Source organism: Pelodiscus sinensis, chromosome 19, assembly GCF_052426305.1.
Source record: "Pelodiscus sinensis isolate ZL-2025 chromosome 19, ASM5242630v1, whole genome shotgun sequence".
Taxonomy (NCBI): Eukaryota; Metazoa; Chordata; order Testudines; family Trionychidae; genus Pelodiscus; species Pelodiscus sinensis.
Genome location: NC_143070.1, coordinates 17,189,272 through 17,208,029, shown reverse-complemented (window position 1 = coordinate 17,208,029; position 18,758 = coordinate 17,189,272).

Sequence of the window (18,758 nt, the reverse complement as noted above, 5' to 3'; positions counted from 1 at the left end):
AAGAGCTCCTGGTGAAGCCAAGGTGGTCTCTTCCTGTACTTTCCATCTTTCCTGCTCAGTGGAATAGTTTGCTTTTGGGCCCTAATAATGTCCCTTGGACAAACTGCCAGTTGTCTTCCGCTCTTTTTCCTCTTCATCTTGCTTCCCATGCGAAACTTATGTACCACCTCTCTGAGATTACTAAAATCTGCCTTCCTGAAATCCACTGTCTCTATTTTGCTTTTCTCTCTTCTACCTTAGAATCGGGACCTCTATGATTTCATGATCTCTATCACCCAAGCTGCCTTCCACTTTCAAATTTCAACCAGTTCCTCTCTATTTGTTGAAATCAAATCTAGAGCAGCTTTCTCAGCCTTCTGAAATAAAAAATTGTCTCCAATGCAGTCCAGGAATGTATTGGCTAATCTGTGCCTTGCTGTGTTAGTCTCCCAACATGTGTATGGATCGTTGAAGTCCCCCATCACCACCAAATCCTGTGCTTTGGGATGTTTTTGTGAATTCTTTTAAAACAGCCTCATCCACCTAGAATCATCGAATCCTAGGGCTGGAAGAGACTTTAGGAGGTTATTGAGTCCAGCCCCCTGCCCAATACAGGAGCAACCCCAACTCAATCATCCCAGCCAGGGCTTTGTCAAACCAGGGCTTACAAAGCTCTAGGGATGGAGATTCCACCCCCTCCCGAGGTAACGGATTCCAGTGCTTCACAACTCTCCTAGTAAAATAGTTTTTCCTAATAGCCAACGTAGACCGGCCCCGCTGTAACTTGAGACCATTGCTCCTTGTTCAGTCTTCCATCACTACCGAGAACAGCCTCTCTCCATCCACTTTGGAATCTCTCTACAGGAAGTTGCAGGCTGCTACCAAATCCCCCCTCACTCTTCTCTTCTGTAAAAAAGCCGGAAAAGAGCGTCTACACTGGCCCCGATCCTCCGGAAAAAGTGCCCTTCGAAGTAGGAATAAGAGCCTCCGGAAAAGGGCACTTTTTCCGGAGGATCGGGGCCAGTGTAGACGCTCTTTTTAAAAGCCGGAAAAAAGCGGCGGACATTTTTATTTAAATGCCGCGGGGATATTTAAATCCCCCGCGGATTTCCCTACGACGACTGGTGAAATTTACATGCCCCTTCCGGAAAAGGGGCCAGTGTAGACGAGCCCTATGAGTTTTCAAAAATAATGGCCAGTTCTGCAATGACATTTGCCAACTCCCTCAGTATCCTCGGATGTGTTAAATCCAGATCCATAGATTTGTGTATTTTTAGCTTTTCTAAATATTTCTTAACCTGTTCATTTTCCACGGAGGGCTGCCCAGCTTCTTCCCATACTGTCTTGCCTAGTGCAATAATCTATGAGCTGACTTTCTTTGGGAAGACAGAGGCAAAGAAAGCATTGAGTACTTCAGCTTTTCCCATATCACCTGTAATTAGGTTACCTCCCTCATGCAGTAAGTGTCCCACGCCATCTCTGAGCACCTTCTAATTGCTAACATGCTGTGACGGACTGGGCCATGTCTGGGCACAGCTGAAGGCATCTGCTCAGGGTGAATTGCTCAAATTCGGTGCTCCTTACAGCCCCCAGACTGGAGACCTTCCCAAAAAGTCCACAAACCAGTCCCACAGAGCGCTTCAGCAGCCTGCCTGAAGCCTCACGAGCAAAACTCCTCTGACACCCCAGCGATATCCGTGCCCCACATGGCCCTGGGCCTCATACACAGGTGAGGGGTCTTAGAACCCAATCCCACCTACCCTGAGCAAGTTCTGTCCGGTTCCAATAAACCAGCCACAGATCCCTGGTCAATTTACCCTCTGGACCTTACCCACAAATCACGCTGGGCCAATCCTTTAGCATCTAACTTCTAAAGGTTTATTGCTACCAGAAAGAAAAGCATGAGAGTGAGGTTGCTAAAGTATCATACGTTCCATGCATCGAATCTCCCAGTTTTCGATGCAGGCTCTAGCAGAGATTAGAAGTCCTTGTTGCACATCCTAGGATCAGGACGGGTCCACAGTTCTTTCTGGCTCTTCAATCCCTGCACTGCTGCCTCTGGGATGAAGTGCTGAGCTGAGTACCAAGATGGAATGGACCACATGGCATATTTATATACCTCCTTCCTGGGCTCTTCTTGGCTGCAGCAGCTCACCTGGCACAATATCCCTGTGTTCCCTGCTGGCAGCCCTTAGGTGTCAGGCCTCATTCTTGAGGTGTATTCTTGGCCTATTGAGTGCCATTGTTCCACACAGCCTCGCTAATTAGCATGTCCATAGGCCAGGCTCTGCCCAATGCTCAAGCACATTCAGAGAAATATTCAGTATCCATACAAAGTACAGTAAAACTCCATTGGTCCGGCATCTGATGGTCCGGCACTCCTGATGGTCCAGCACCATCAGGAACCCGGAAGTGCTCCGGGCAGCTGGACCATTGGAACTGGTCTGCCCCCGGCTTCCCTGATTCAGACGCTGCTGAAACTGACCAGCGGCTGAATCGGGGAAGCTGGGGGCAGAGCAGTTGGAGTGCTGCCCGGTAGGTCCCATAGCGCTGCCCCTTGGGGCTGCGGGACCAACCGGCAGCACCCCAGCTGCTCTGCCCCAGGCATCCACCAGAGCAGCTGGGGTGCTGCCGGGTTGGTCTCGCAGCGCCAAGGGGCGGCGCTACCCGACCAACCCGGCAGCACCCAAGCTGCTCTGCTGCAGGGGTCCCAATTCAGCTGCTGCTGAAACTGACCAGCAGCAGCTGAATCGGGGATGCCTGGAGCAGAGCCGGACCATTGGAAGGGGGGGGGGCTAAGATGGGTGTGGGGTGGCATCTCCCCCAATCCGACCTCTCATAGCCCCCCCTTCCAATAGTCCGGTATAGCTGATAATCCAGCATCCCCTGGGTCCTAAAGGTATCGGATTATCAGAAGTTTACTGTACATGCTTATAATTTCACACACAGACATTGTATAATCACATGAATAGCATACATAGGATTAGCAGACAGTAAACTTCTATTCAACACCTCACATGGCCCCCTTTTTACCACTTTTGGGACAAACACACCCCCATGGGTACAGCACTGATCTGGCTGCTCCCCTCAAAATCCAGGAATGTGACACATGCCTGTAGAAACCTTTCTTGTTACCCGTCACATCCCTTGCTAGCTACAAATCCAATTGTGCTTTTTCCTTCAGGACGACTCCCTTGCATTCTCAAGTATATTTAGACTCCTCCCAAGTCATCTCTCCAAGTTTCCACTTCTTATAAACTTCCTGTTTGTGTTTAAGATCACGAAGGATTTCCCTGCTAAGCCCAGCTGGTTGTCCACCATATTTGCTTTTCTTACTGTGCATCGGGATGCCTTGGTCTTGTGCCGTCAATAAGGCTTCTTTAAAATCCTGCCAGCTCTCCTGGACTCCTTTCTGCTTCATGTTAGCACATCAGGGAATCCTGCCCATCACTTCCCTGAGGGAGCCAAGTCTGCTTTTCTGAAGGCCAGTCCCCTCTTCTGCCTGGGTTGGTGGGCTGGAGTGGACCCCTAGCATGACATCACCCTTCTTTTTACCTCTTTTAACCTAACCCAGACACTCTTAACAAGTCTGTCTCCTATGCCTATCTCCACCTCAGCCCCGTGTACATTCTTAATAGATACGGCAACACCTCCTCCCTTTTATCCCTGCCTGTCAGTCCTGGGCAAGCTGTACCCTTCGGTATCAATATTCCAATTGTGTGTATTATCCCACCAAGTCTCTGTGATACCAGCTGGGTCATCCTTGTGTTTCTTTATTAGCACTTCAAGTTCTTCCTGCCTATTCCCCATCCTCCTTGCCTTTGTACACCGGCATCTAAGATACCGATTGGATTTTCCCCCCTCACTTCTGCCTTGTCCCTCCTTTCTCCCTGCTATTACAGCCCATGATCTCTCCCATTTCCAACCCATCTCCCAGGTCTCAATGTTTTTCATTTGCCTGTGGGCTTTGGCCACCTGTCCCCATCAAAACTAGTTTAAAGCCCTTCTCACTAGGTTAGCCACTCTGTGACCAAATACTCTCTTCCCCTTCCTCGAAAGGTGAACCCCATCTCTGCTCAGCAGTCCTTCTTCTCGGAGCAGCGTCCCGTGGTCAAAGAGGCCAAAGCCCTCTTGGTGGCACCATCTTTACCACCAGGCACTCACCTCCAGGATGTACCTGTCTCTGCCTGGGCCCCAAAAATTGACAGGAAGGACTAAGGAGAACACCACCTGTGCGCCAAACTCCTTCCCCTGTGCTCCCACAGCCCCATAGTCACCCTTGCTCCTCTCAGGGTCACACCTTGCAGTATCATTAGGGCCCACATGGATGAGAAGCAGGGGGTAGTAGTCAGGAGGTTGGATATTCCTCAGCAATGCCTCCGTAATGTCTGCGATATGGGCCCCTGGCAGGCGGCATACCTCCCCAGATGACATGTCAGGGCAACAGATGGGTGCCTCAGGGGTGATTCCTTCTCTCCCATATTCAAAACAACATAACAGTTCTCTGGAGCGATAGTGGAAGGGTCGGTAGCACATGATGCAAAACACCAGCCTGAAAAGAAGGAAATAGCTCATTGAGTTTTGCCACCAAAGGCAAATCAAGTACAAAACACTCAGGAGGATTTCACAAAAGCATGTTGCAAGTCTGTACAAAGCAAAGCTGACTCCAAAGGGATCAGTTTCTGAGGCCCAGTGAGATTCAGAACTGCTTAAGAACAATCTATAATACATCTGATTTCACTGAACAATTACTATTTGCTGTGGTAGCTTCTAAAAGATAGTAACTATCTGGATTTCATCTGCTGAAGCCCAGAAAGGCACTACCCAGTGAATCACAGCTAGAATCCAAAATAATTCCAGTTAGATAGGGAGGTTTCTTCTGCCTCTTTGTCAACTTCCCAAAATAACAAATCCAAATCCTGTACAGTTTAGAGTAGCAGTAATGTTAACTTAGTTAACCCACATGGCCCCTCCCTGGGAGCAGCTCAGAAGCCACCATGCCACCCGGGCCCCACAACCAGCCCTGGGGACAGCAGAGAGATGCCAGGCTCAGTCTCCTACCCCCACTGAACCCACCACTAGCAACAGCTTCCCTTCCACCAGTAGGACGGCGACTGCAGGCCCAAAGCCCGTTAAGAGCAAATGGAGGATGAACTTCAGCCAGTTCTATAGCTTGAGGGTCATCAACTCCTAGAGTCCCAGGCTGTAAGGCCAGAAGGCACAGCCCTGCTCCCCGAGTCTGAGCTCCTGCACCACACAGGCCCTAGAAATTCCCCACAAGAATTCCTGTCACCCACAGCCCCATGTGTCTTCACCTTTGACTGGGTTCTATGGACCAGTTCTGGCTCTTAGAGAAGCGGATGGTTTCAATAGAGCGCTCTTGTATCTCAATCCTGGCAGATTAATGTCTTGCCTTTCCAGGACAGAAAAACCCATCGGCTCCTTCTTTTTCTTCCAGGCTGTGTTCCTTCTTTGAAAGACTCACCTCAAGGGAGCACAGACACAGGCGAGTGCTCCGGGTGGTGGTCCGACCTGCAGCAGCCGAGGCATGCGCCGGCCTCAGCCAGCAGGAGCAGGCCTTGCCAGAGGAGCCCAAGAGAACCAGAGGCTCCTGGAAGATCCTGTCAGGCATAAGAAGACTCTGTGCCTGCAGCCAGTGTGGCAGCTCCCTGGCAGAGGCTGAGGAGGAGAGAAGAGCTTCCTCTCCCAGGCGGTGGACACGCTTCTCCCTGAAGAAGAGGAAGAAGAACTCAGTGGAGAAACAGGAGGAGCCAGAGGAGGAGAAGCCACCGGAGAGCCCAGACAAAGACCAACTGGATCTCACAGGTGAGGATACAACCCACCGGGTGAGAGGGGAGCATGTGAGGGACACTGACCCCAGTCACTGTACAAGCCTTGAGCGTTAGGGCCGTCTCATGGGACAGCGATGGGCTCCTCAGAGGCTGGAATCCATCGAGTGCCAGATGCTCTGGTACAGGGGGGCAGGTTCCTCCCTGAAGTGGGAAGAACAGACAGTGGCAGGGCACAGCTCTCTGGGGGTCTGGCATCCCCAGCCTAGTCCAGCACCTCCCTCCCTTCCAGATACCCTACCCCAGCCGGCTCCTGCAACCTCCCTCCTTTTCAGACCTCACCGCCACCAGCACCCAAAGTCCCAGGCCACTCCAGCACCCTACCCCCCAACCACACTCCCACCCTTACTCCCTCCTGCGCCACTATCCTTATCCCATGCCCTGGCAGCCACCTCCCACACACCGAACCCCTCATCTTGGACTCACCCCAAAAGCTAGGGCAGGTCATACAAATCTACTGTCACTGGTACGGAAAAGAGGTAATCTGGCCCATAGGAATCCTTGAACTCTGGTTCTTTCTTGTCTCCCTCCGCTCTCTATGCAGCTGGAACAGCAGAGGGGTGAATCCTAACACCAACTCCTCCTCCCCGGCCCCTTTGCTTAATTATTTTGATTTTGATTAATAATGTTTCCTTTCTTACCGGTTATACACCTCCCAGCCCTGTGTTATAGCTCCAGTCATCTTTCTCTGCCTGGATCCTCTATTTTGGGAGCTGGGCACAGAAGACTCAAGCAAATCCCCACCCCCCTTCGATCTCCCCAGCAGGCCACCCAGCCTCTCCTGGAAATGGCTTGGGGAGCCACAATACAAATTGTGACTCAAGCAGGGGAGGGGGCTGCTCAGCTCCAAAAATTTGAAACAGGAGCTCGGGCAGGGAGGGGGTAGCTCAGGGTGTAGAACGAGGAGCAGCGAGGGGCTGTGTGTGAACATGGGGTAACTACGTGCTGTGCCAGGAGGGCTCCCCTGCAGCCCCTGTTCCCGGAGGGCTCTGGTGGCCACGGAGCCAGGTCCCCTCTCACCGGTTGTCAGACAAGGGGGTAGGAGCAGTGTTCCCGCTAAGATTTTCCAACCTTGGGCCGACTGAATTTTCTCATGTGCAACACCAATATCGCGGTGGTGTGTGGTGTGTGGACCCAAACCCGTGGGTATAAATATGTATTTTCAATAGGCCGTGGGTGTGGAAGAAAATATATTGTGTGTGAATTGGGGAGAGCAGGGGCAAAGGAGCAGGCAGAGAATAAACAGAACTGAATGATCATCAGGGGAGTGTAACGGGAGAAAACAGGATCCCTGCTGGGCCAATTCCCCAGCGGGAGGCAGGGGAGGAGGAGGGTGCGAGGGAGGCTGCTGCCCTGTTCGCAGTTCACCGGGCGGGGGAAGACTTGGAGCAAAGTAGAGAAGTTGGCCTGATCTGAAGGCGCCTGTAACCTCCCCAGCTTTCCCCTGTGGGCGGTGGCAGCCAATGCAGCACAATTGATCCCTCCTCCCCTTCAGCATGGTCTGGGTCACATGATCCCCCAAGTACGTCCTGGCTCCCTGATTTGCTCCCCCAGCCAGTACAGACCCTGCAGGGGGCTGGAAGGGGTGGGGGGACCGGGGTGGAGGCTGGAGGCAGGACACCCTCCTCCACCACAAGAGAGCGAGTGTCCCATGTCCTTCCCCAGCCAATCAGGAAAGGGATTCGCACGCAGCTTCCAGGGAACCTTGGATGGGAGCCGAGGGGCAGCTCCAACCCCCTGCGCCAGCAGCAGCTGCTGGAGAGGAGGGAACAGAACCGTTAAAAAGGGACCAGGGGTCACCCCGTCCAAAGGTCGCAGCAGCTCTCAACTGGGAACTGGGCTGGGCTGGGCCATCACTTCCTGGGGCGTCACACGGGAAACGAGGCCTGTTCCCATCACTGCAGGAAGGGGGCGAGGGCCGGGGAGAGGAGAACGCACCGTGGGAGAGACTCTGCCCCTAGGGGGGAGGAAGCCCAGTGGGGAGAGCCCCCAGCTGAGAGTCATGGGAGCGGCGCTCTCTGCTCGGCCCTGCAAGCACCTTGCTGTGTGACCCTGGGCAAGTCACGTCAGGGCTCTGGGCCCCGTGTCCTGCTGTCGCCCAGGGTAACACATTCAAACCAGAGCGTCTCCTCTGCTCCAGGGGTGGAGAACGAGCTCTCCCAGAAGACGCCCAACGGGGCGGAAGGGAGCGAAGAGGAGGAGGAACCAGACCGCCGGCCCACCCCATTAGCACAGAGCAGCGCCCACATGACTATGGTAATGAGGCTTGTGACTGAGCCAATGGGAAGCATCCCCTGCGGGGCGAGTGTCTATGTGCCGGAGCCGGTGTCTCTCAGAGGAGAACGCTCCCCCCCCCCCCCCCCCCCCCCCCCGGCTCAGGGACCGAAAGGAAACACTCCTACGTGTGACCAGCTCCCTGGAGCAAAGCCGTGTAATATGGGGGCTTTGTGGGAGCACCACGCCGAGGGTGGAAGCAGGGCTCTGCAAGAGCACTCCAAACCCTTGCCTGGCACCGGGGGAGGCTGCTCAATCAAAGGTCTCAGCAGGCTCCTCCATGCTCACTAGGCCCTGCCAGCCCCCAGGGAGCGAGTGTCCCAGGGCAGCTGCCCAGTGGAAATGCTCAGTCCCTACAGGCTCTGCCCCTGTTCATTGCAGACCCTCGGGGAGCCCCCTGCCTCAGCCCAGCCCACAGCCCTGCTGCTGGCAGCCGTGAAGGCTCTGACGGCCCCCGCCCTGGAGAGCTTTCGGGCGGTGGAGGAGGCGCTGAGAGCCACCGTGTCCCAGCACAGCGCCCGCATGGAGCGAGTAAGAGACGCCCGGCGAGGGGCAGGGGCGTGTGGGGAGAGGGGCTGGGAGAACTGGCTCTGAGGAAAGCGGCCCTGGGGCACAGGGTCACGGTCTGGCAGGTCGGCTCAGCCCCTTTCCATTCGGTGCTGGGGTGGGCAGGTGTTTCCAGAGCTCTGTGCGCTGGAGCTCGGACACGTCCCTGGGGCCAGCCCAGCCCCACGGCAGGTGGGTCACAGCCCAGCCCTGGAGCGCGGCACTGACAGAGTCTGCCGAGGGGCCGCCACACTGGGCTCCCGGAGCGGACGGGGTTTCCTCACGTGCCCTGCAGGGCCCTTGTGTGACCCACCGGTGCAGCAGGAACTATTTGGCTTTGCACTTTGCCCCGGTGCCTCTGACGTGTGATCCTGCTGCCCGGCCCCACCGGCTCCGGTGCCCCCCCCGGGAATTAGACTGGTGCAGGGAGGGCTCTGCCCGAGTCCATTTCTACAGCCCCTTCCTAGGAGGTGTGAGCATCAGTCACTGCCCTGATCAATTGAGCTCCATCGCCCTCTGGGGAGGCAGGAATTTTACCCGCGTGACACACGGGGACCTGGGACCAAGAGCGGCTCATTGACTTGGTGACGTTCCTGCCCTTCTCCAAGCGCCGTCTGCCAGGAGGGGTGACCTGGCAGGAGGCCGCTCTTGAGCAATCCCCCCCTCAGCTTTCTGGCTGCCTCCAGGTGGGAGACGTCGTGGGAGAGATTTTCACCTGGCTGGACGACGTTGAGGACCCCAGAGCCAGAAGAGCCGCGCTGGGAACCATCGCCCTGCTGGCTCGCACCCACCCCCAGGACGTGGTTCCAGCCTGTGTGGCCCACGCGCTGCCATGGGACAGGTAGGGAGAGGCTGTTATCACCTCAGCCCCTGATTGCCCCTCCCTCCTCCTCCAGGGCAGAGCGCGGGAACGGCCTGGCAGGCCACAGCGATGGAGCCATTTTCACCATCGGGGCTTTTTTCAGCAAAAAGTGAATTGCCTGTGTACACTGGCCGTCTTGCGCAAGTGTTCTTGTGCAAGGGGGCTTATCCCAGAGTGGGAGCATCAAAGTATTTGCGCAAGAAGCACTGATTTGTACATTACAACGTCAGTGCTCTTGTGCAAATTGAAGCGGCCAGTGTAGACAGTTGGCAAGTTTTGCAGCCCACATGTCTGGGCATCCAACGGGGCCCTCGCCAGGTGTCAAACCTTCCACCTCCCCCACCGCGGGCAGTACAATCTCCAGGGCCAAGCTCCTGAACCTCCCTCTTTGGTCCCATTCGGTGTCTTAGCCGCTCTCCGCACTGCAGGAGGAGCAGAGCCTCAGCACGGAGCTGCTACAAGACACTGGGCCCAAGCTGGGTCTTAGTCCCAGCCCGTCCAGGCAGAGGGACTTCACTGGCGTCAGGCAGATTCCTCTGAGCCTGGTGTCACCGAGCAGCCTTTGGTGCAGGCTGGGCTGGGTGGTGTCACGCTGTGCGCAGCCCCAGGGCAGTTACTGGAAGCAGCGGCACAGGCTGCAGGAGCAATGAGGCCTCTGGGGAAGGGAATAAATGAAGAGCTTGCGGAAGGGACCCACCCACCTCAGCCTCCCAGCCCCCGAGCGTCTCCTCTAAGGGCCCCCTTTCCCGCTGGCCTTCCCAGCCTCTCCCTGGGGAGACAAGGGGGGGCAAGCAGGGACGCTCTGATTTCGGTTTGTGACCTTGCAGAGGTGCCAGGGAGCTGTGGAAGGCCTTGGGGGAAGAAGCACAGCTCTCCCGGCACGTGCTGCACCAGCTGCTGGACAAGCTCCGGAAGAGCCACCGGGAGGAGAGGAGCCGCAGCGTGTCTCTGGCCGTAAGTGAGACTGGAGCTGTCACGTAGCGAACTCGCCACCGAACACGGAGGCCCCTCACTTGGAGCTCAACCCCGTGTGCGTCCCAATGCTCCAAATCAACCCTGCAGCTCCCTGCACACAGGGCTTAACTCCCTGTGCTCCAAATCAACAGGGCAGCTCCCTTCACACAGGCCTAGCAGCCAGAGGTGTGTTAGAACTCCTGGTGGGATTGGTGTGGAGGGGCAGGGGGACCCAGGCCACCCTCTCCATCGGGTCCCAGTGCACCCTGTCAGCGTTGGAGTGGGGCACCACTAGCTGGGTGGGGAATCCAGGCGAAAGAAGCCGAGTACCCGGGGTTCAACTACCCGCCCTGGGCTGCTTCCTGCCAGCTTCTCTCCCATCCTGAGCGCCGTCTCTTTCCTCCAAACCGGGGCTTCTGCTGCGGTTCCCTGATGACCGATGACGGCGTCCAGGTGCAGCTGCGCTTCTCCTCGGGAGCCCCAGCGGCACCTCTGCCCCCGTAGGCCTCAGCCCTGTCTGAGCTGCTCCACCGGCCTTTCTAGCTACCTCCAGCTGGAGCCCACCCAGCACGCCTGTGGGGGTGCGACCTTCTCTGCTAGGCAGCCAGGCTTCACCTCTGCAGCCCCAGTGCAGGGTCGGGACACCACGTGCCAGGGCTGATCTCCACTGTGAGCACAGAATGTGGGGACCTGAAAGAAAACTTAAAAAAAATGAAGCCTGGTCTTTGCAGTCGCTGCTTACAACACTCCCCAGAGTCACAGATTTACTAACTTTGGGGGGAGCGTCCACCATCAAATGACTTATCCTAAAACACAGAGACCTGCCCTTGCTGGGAGGTTTAACCCCAATAAGAACAGTTGGAGGGTGTGTTTGTAAGAGGCTCGAGTGTGTGTTAAAACTACGGATGCGTTTCTTCTTATTTGACATTTGTAATTCACTTTGCTCTGCCCTTTCTCACTTGCAAACACGTAAATCCCACAGCTTGTGCCTAATAAAATCACTTTTGTTTCCTATCAAGCGTTGTGTAAACAGTTGTGACCTCAGACCAGAATAGACTCAATGTCTGTATAGCTCTGGGGGCGGGGGAGGGTCTCTGCTCTGTGTCTCGGCTGGGGGAGACCAGGAGACCTGGCCCAGCAGGACAGTGTAGCGAGAAGCTCTTGAGTGCCAAGAAGCGAGTGTCAGCGGCTTTGCCAGCGCTCTGGGAAACGCCCCCAAGGAGTCTTCTGTGATCGCGCCCGTGACACGGATCCTGCCGGGGGCAGGCAGGAATGGGCGCAGCGACACCGCCCGGTGCCCCTCGCTGAAACTGTCTCCCTGCTTGAGGACTACGTGGCCTCAGAGGAGCCAGGGAAGCCAGGCCCCAAGCCGGGGCATCTGAGGGAGTCAAACGAGCAGCACGGTTGGGGTCCCTTTGACTGGGGCAGGAGGATTTGAACCCGACCCGGCAGAAGTTCCCATTGACCCTGGTGAAGTAGTTTGGGATCTTGGGGGGGATGTTCTCCAAGAGCAAAGGAGTGACCCAACCCTCCAAGGCCTGGCAGCAAGGGGCAGACACAAGCCAGGGAGATGGTCAACCTCAGTGCTGGCCCCAGGGGTCCCGGTTTGAGATCAGCAAGGACCTTCTTAATCGCCGGGTCCAGCTCCCACTGACCAAGACCAACATCTGCCAACTACTGCTCCCGTGACGGTTCTGCCAGGAGTTGTTCTGTCTGGGACGTGCAGTGCCCTGGGCCAAACCCTTAAGGAGAAAGAAAACTCTACAGAGAGTAGCCTGGCAGGTTTTCTGGCTGGGGAGAAAGCACGTGCCCTGAGTGCCAGAAAAGCAGCCCAATAGTGATCAATGCAGGACCACTGATGCCTTTATCCCTGGCAGGGACACCTTGTGAGAAGATTGGCTTAGATCTGGTGGAACCCTTCTAGAAGAGCAGGATGGACCATTAGTCCACCTCCGTGCTAGTGGGCTATGCTGTTATGCTTAATCGAAGCAACGAGATCTTTTATAGGGGGAAAGGCAGTACGCCGCATTGATTGAGAATACAACAGTTGCATATGCTTTTCAAACAGACACAAAACATCAAGCATAAACAGTTCTGCCAGATGATATGGTTACCAGTCCAGAGTCTGTGTCCATCTAGTGGCCAGGTAGATTGAGCAAAGGAGGGAGCAAGGCCTTGTCGGTCGATCGATCCGATACTCCTCTCCAGATAGTGTGGCAGACGAACGCAAAGTTCCATAGCAAAGCACCCTGCTTTATATATTCCTTCTTCTTGTTAAAATCCATGGATCTCGCTCTGTTCGCTTGTGACCGGAATGTTATCTTTTGATGTGAGTGTTCCCAGAACATCTCTCGAAGGTTCATCCTGTTGTCAATCGTCCTTTCGGGGGGCTTGCTCCGCTCTAAGGCTCATCAATCTGCCAATTATTCAATCTTCTCATGAGTAGGGGTACTCATTGGTGGTTATAGATGACTCCTCTGCAGTCAGGTTGTCTCATCCTCAGGACTTCGCTCACACTCGCTCAACCCCCTCCTTTGACCATCTGGTTCTAAAGCCATATAACTTTGCATCTTATCTCAACACATTCACACTTCTTACATGCACAAGTCTCCAGGGTTACAGATCTGCATGGAAAACCAAAACCATTGTAAATTAAACAATTACAGCTTGGCCTTCAACATTCGCAGAATTCCTCTAATCTTACTAACACAGCCAAAATACCCAGAACTGGTTTTCTACTTCAGAACAAAGAAAATAGACCTTCAACTGAAAGGACTTGATGTGTAAACTATTAAATGTATATTAATATATTGCTATATTACTGCTACGTTACTATACCTAAAATAAGAAATAAAAAAGAAAAAAACTCAATCCTAACAATGCTACCCGGTGCCCCAGACAGTCCCCCCACGAGCTGCTATTGCCAACGAACTCCTGAAGGTGCTTGCGAGGGTCGGGCTGCCGTGAGAGACGTTTAATGGACCAAGGGCCTAATGTGACCTGAAAACTCATGGCAGAGCTATGCTGCTTCTCGAACATTCACACCCCTAGAGCCTCCGTCTGCCCCCACAGACAGGTGGGTGAGAAGAGGGATTCAACGAGACACAAAACTGCCATGGAAGTTCATGGAAGATGATCCTCGACACAAGAATAAGTTGATACCTTGGGCCCAGAACACACAAGCAGCCCAGCATGATGGGGGAGTGAAAACGAGGACCTGCAAACCGGGACCTGCTGGAAAGCCAGTCGCTGGGAGCAACGTGGGGTCTGGACTGAAACTGCATCGACCTCCCGGCATCGCCCCGGCTCCCTGCTGCTTGTGGCACTGGAGTTACTCAGGCAGCAGAGGGATCGTGGGATGCCCTGTACTTGCGCCTAGAAGTTTGGGTCCCCTCATGATGGTGTCGCCCCCTCCGGTCAGGCCTGGGAAGGCGAAGGGCGAGGGCTAGGCCATGGAGAGAGATAATGGGGAATAATGTCACCTGGACTCTTCTGATCTTTCCAAGAGGTTCCCTTCTGCGCCCATTCTAGCACTGGAAGACGGGGCAGGGGCCATCACATCTCCCCACCCCCCTGAGGAACTAACCCTCCTTCCTCATAAGCCACAAGGATGTGAGAAACGGCACCAGCATGACAGCAAAATGCCCTGGGAGCGGATGGGAGGTGGGGACAGCTCAGTGACTTTTCTGTCTCGTTCTGACTCCAGGCTATGGACACGCTCTATGAGATCTTTTTCCTGTGGGGATACCGAGAAGCCATCTTGCAAATGTTTCCCCACTTGCTCCTCCTCTGCGTCAGGCAGGTGCAGCATGTGCTGGACCTGCGCCTGCCAGGGACCTGGACGGCCAGCCAGAAATCCAGCCCTGAGGGATCCAGCCGCCTCAGCCCCTTGAAGTAACGGCAGAAAGGAAGGGGAAGAACAGATTTGATCTGCTGCACTCGCAGGTCACACACGGCCCCTGCGGAGCCCAGGCGCAGTTCTGGGCAGGTCTGTCTGGGGGGAGCGGTGCTGGGCACCCGTGTGCTTGTGAGTCACGCTTGCTCCTCTGACCCTGCCTACACGCCGGCTCGTTCGCAGCACAGGCAGGGACCACGTCGGTACCTCCCCATGCGCCACAAGGCCCCAGCCCAGGGCAGGGTCTCCAGAGCACATGCAGAGAGAGCAAGGCCGGCAGCACTGGGGCCCGGCCCGGCAGGGGGGCCGTGTCACAGGCAGGCAGGAGCAAGAGGGACCATGAAGCTGATTCCGTGTGGACTCCCCTGGGGGGAGCCGGGGAGCCCGAAGGCACCTCAGCTGCTGCAAACGGGCAGAGTTTTGCTCCCTCACACCAACTAAGGATCTGGCCCATGTGCCCAGTGACCTGGTGCCGGCCCCAGCGAAAAGTCAGGTGTTGGACCATTAGGAGCGAGGGCACCGAACATCTGTAGAAGCTGCAGTGTCGCCACCTGCCAAAACCTCAGTGAGCCCCGACAGGGTGCTGGGTCCATCCCGGGGGAAACCGGCTACTGCTGACCATGCCTTGTTCCCCAGGCCTTTAGCGGGTTGGGCTGCAGTAGATTTCTGACACCAGGATTTTTTTTTTTGAGTTTAGCACGTCCCTGGAGGCCGTGAAGACCCTCTTTTCCATGCCCAGATACTGGAAGGAATTTGCCAGTATCCAGTTACAGCAGGGCTGGGAAATGATCGCCTCCTGCCATCACTTCTCCCGAGGGGTGGGCTTGATCGTAAGGTAGGAGTCTCAAGTTTCCTCTTCCTGCGGCCTGTCTGGGCAATGGGAGTTGGGTGGGAGATCCTCCTCTGCCCCAGCCGGCCCTCTCAGCCCCGCAATGGGGGAGGGACTGTCTCTCCCTTTGGTAATCCTGGGGACTTTCCCTTTGCTCTTCCAGAACCATGGTCGAGCACCGGAACCCACAGGTCCCTGTGGTTCTCAGAGAGGCCATCGCCATCGTGCAGAGTCGGGAGGAGGAGGAGGCGCTGAGAGAAATCGCCCTGACTTTCTGCACCGAGGTGAGAGTCCGGAGTGGCCTGGCACACGTGGGCTTGTGCAGAGCAGCTCAGACCCCTCCTGGGCCAATAGGAGCTGGGGCCCATGGCCAGCGGTTCAGCAATCTCACAGCCAGCCAGCTCCTCTGCCCACACAGATACTAGTGGGACTGGGCAGAGTGGAGGGGGGCAGGGTGAGATTGCTCCTGGCTGGATGCACCTCCCTGGGACATGTGACAAGAGGAGATGTTTCTCCAGCACCCCAAGCCCGGGCCTCTCTCCTCACCTTCCCCTGGGGTTTCTTTTTCCTCTGCCACAGCGCGCTGCCCAGGACGCTTAGCGGTCCCCAGAGAGTCCTCTGTCCCTGGAGTTCATTAGGCGCTTGTGGATTAGTTGCCCTTCTAGGAATGGACCATTTCAAACACCAGCCACTGGCTCCTTCACTCCAGAGATTTTGTGCAGCAGAAAGTGGCCAGTTGGCAAAGATGACGGGGCAGGCACAGAGCAAAGGCAGATTTCTGCTCCTTAGCCTGACGCTGATTTTCTCTTTCCAGTTTCTCCAGAGTCCTTCCATCTTCAGCACTGTCACCAAATCAGACCTCCAGGAACACCTGATGGAATGGACCCGAGACAACAACCCTGCAATACGGAGGCTCTGTCTGCGAGGCCTGGCCAGTGTTCTCTTCTGGCCGGGGAAGGTGAGGGCGCGTCTCAGGGCTTGCTGGGGTGACTGCTGGCCAGCCAGTGTGGGGAACAGCAGTGCTCTGTGTGGCTGGTTTGGTGCCTCAGAGGGAGGGCCCCAGTCATGGGCTGTAAGTCGCCCTGTCTCTGAGGAGTTTGCCTTTGACTTGCCTCTCAGTGGTGCCCTGGGGAGCCCCGATCTGACACCAGGGGACTGAGGAAGCCTGTGGTGCTCCCGGCGCCAAAGATCCTGGGGTGCGATACTGAGCAAACCAGGCGCGAGGGGGTGTCCCTGCTCCCAGGCAGAGCATGGTCAGTGTAGGTGGTGGGGAGGCAGGGGCAGGTGAGACTGCTGCGGGGCCCAGGGCAGCACTGCGGGGCCCCGGGCAGCGAAATTTCACGGAGCTCCTCCTTTGACTCGGTGCATGTGCGGGGCCTCGGGAATCGCGGGGCCCGGGACAGCCGCCCCGCTCGCCCTGCCCTAAATCCGCTGCTGTGGGGAGGGGGAGGAGACTCAGGTCGTCGCTCAGGGCAGTGGGGGGAGGGGAGTCGGGCAACAAAGCCCAAACTTGGCAACGGCAGAGGAGTCGGGGGGCGGGGTCAGAGCTCGGTGGGCGGGGCCTGGAGCGGCTCTCGGCAGGCGACAGGGCAGGCTCTGCTCAAGACCCAGGGGTGCAAAGCACCTGGCGGAGCGGCAGGAGAAGGACTTTCTCCCCTGCTGGGGGGCTGGGCTGTCCCTGGGGTCTGGCCGATGGGGAGGGAGGGTCCAGCCCCTGCCCCAGGCTGCGTCCCAGGACAGTGGGGAGCTGCTTTCTGCATTCCCACAGGGGCAGTTGTTACGGGCCCAGCTGCCTGGGACCATTGCCATGTTCTGCGCCACGGACACAAGGACTATCGTGGAGGCCATGATGGAGGCGGCAGACGCCATCTACCTGCTCGCCGGGAAGGGGCTTGGCTCCATCTCCCAGGACATGGCAGTCAGCCTGCGCCCGCTCATTGACCACGTAAGGCTGGGAACCCCGGAGAAGCACATTCCCCCTCCCTCCTCTCCCTGCCGCCCTGCTATGTCCCTGCCCAGGTCTTCCCCCCTCAGGCCGGCCACGCAGCACCCAAGGGGGCCCCTGCCAAGGGTGGGGCATCTCCGACGCAGCCTCCTCCCTGGCAGAGCCCTTCTGGGCCAACCTGAGCACCAAGCTCCCAGCCCTGCTGCAGCCTCCCCTCCGAACCTCCTGTCCCCAGATCCTCCCCCGCCTGCTGCTGCTCCCCAAGGGGGCAGGCGTGAGCGCCAGGCCCCAGGGCCCCGGGAGGGGAGCCCAGAGCAGTCTCTGTGGCCAGGGACATGGCCCGGCTCTCACCGGCTTCCCCGCCCCGCGTGTCCTTGCCAGGAGAGGGGCAGTGTCCGCTCAGCCGCCATTTCCCTGCTGGGCACCATGCTGAGCGGGGTGAAGGACCCAGACAAACCGGCCGTGCAGCAGGAACTCACCAGCTCCCTGCTCCCGCTGCTGCTCCACCTGGCAGACGAGGAGCAGAGCATGATCCTGGTAAGTGCCGCGCTCGGTATTTCCAGAGAGCAAAGCGCCAGAGTCCCCTGGGCCCCACCCGTCTCCAGAGCCCCTGCCCAGCCAGGGCCACTGGGGACGTACAGGGGCCACAGGGGAGGGCCCCTGGGCTCAGACCCTTTGGGGTCCCAGAGCGGCCTGGCGCTGCCGTTGCCGTCTCTGCGCAGAAGGGCTGAGCTGTGGAGATCCCGTCCGGCTCTCGCCAGCCAGTTCTCAGCCCCTCCCCTGAGCAGCCTCCCATTGGGAACAAGGGGCAGGAACCTCCCCTGGCAGGGAGAGCAGGAGCCCAAGGAGCAGGGAGGAGGGGACGTGCCCCAGACGCTCCCTCTCTCAGCGAGGCCCCTCGCTCTCCCCTTGTGCTGCAGAGCTGCAAAGTGACCCTCTTCCGCTGCGCCGTGTTCCTCGGCTGGGCCAATCGCAAGAGTCTCTTCTGCAGCCTGGCCTGGGACGGCTCCTCGCAGCTCTTGCCGTGCGTCGGGCAGTGCCTGGTAGGTGTGTTCTTTGGGCCCGCAGAGCAGTGAGTGGGGAGCTCAGGGAGACCTTTCTAGCCCCACCCCCTGAGCACCCAGGGGGTTCTCCATCCCGCTCGTCACGCAGGGACATCAGAGGCTGCCCCTCCTAGAAGGGCTCCCTTGGGGTCCTGCCCCTTTTGCTTGTGGGGTGGGCACAGTGGCTGTGCACCCTGCTCCTGCCCTCCACTCCCCTGCTGCCCTGCAGGCCCTGTGGGGTTAGGACAATGGGACTGCTGGGCACTGTCTGCATCCGGCCCTTCGGAGAGGGGCAGCTCCATCATCTGTGCTCCTATTGGCTCTTGCCCTGCCCTCCCTCTTAGCTTCAGCAGCTCTGGCCTGCCCGCTGTGGGCAGATCACGTTGTCTGCACTGAGCATTTCTCCCTGCTCTGTTCCTAGATGGAGAATAACGAGAGGAACATCCCCAGGCTCCTGTTCCAGGCTTTAAAGTATCTGGAAAGCTCCCAGCCGTCCATCCGACATTCTGCAGCCCTGTTCATCGGTAAGCAGAGCAAACCCACGTGAGCTTTTCCCGTGCTTCCTTCAAAGCTCTTTTTCCA